Below are 262 nucleotides of genomic sequence, written 5' to 3'. Positions count from 1 at the left end.
GGGGACAACACATCCAAACTCCATCAACATGTTATAGTCAAATTGGCAAAACTCAAAGACAAAGAGAGAATCTTAAAAGCTGCAAGAGAGAAACATGGAATCACCTATAAGGGAGCCCCAATCAGACAAACATCGGACTTTTCATCACAAACCCTAAAAGCCAGAAAGGAATGGGATGATATATTCAAAATACGAAAAGACAGAGATTGCCAGCCAAGAATACACTACCCCACAAGGCTATCCTTCTGAAATGAAGGGCAAA

The sequence above is a fragment of the Galeopterus variegatus genome, unplaced genomic scaffold (genome assembly GCF_000696425.1).
Source record: "Galeopterus variegatus unplaced genomic scaffold, G_variegatus-3.0.2 Scaffold37, whole genome shotgun sequence".
Taxonomy (NCBI): domain Eukaryota; kingdom Metazoa; phylum Chordata; class Mammalia; order Dermoptera; family Cynocephalidae; genus Galeopterus; species Galeopterus variegatus.
Note: the sequence above shows the minus strand (reverse complement) of the source record.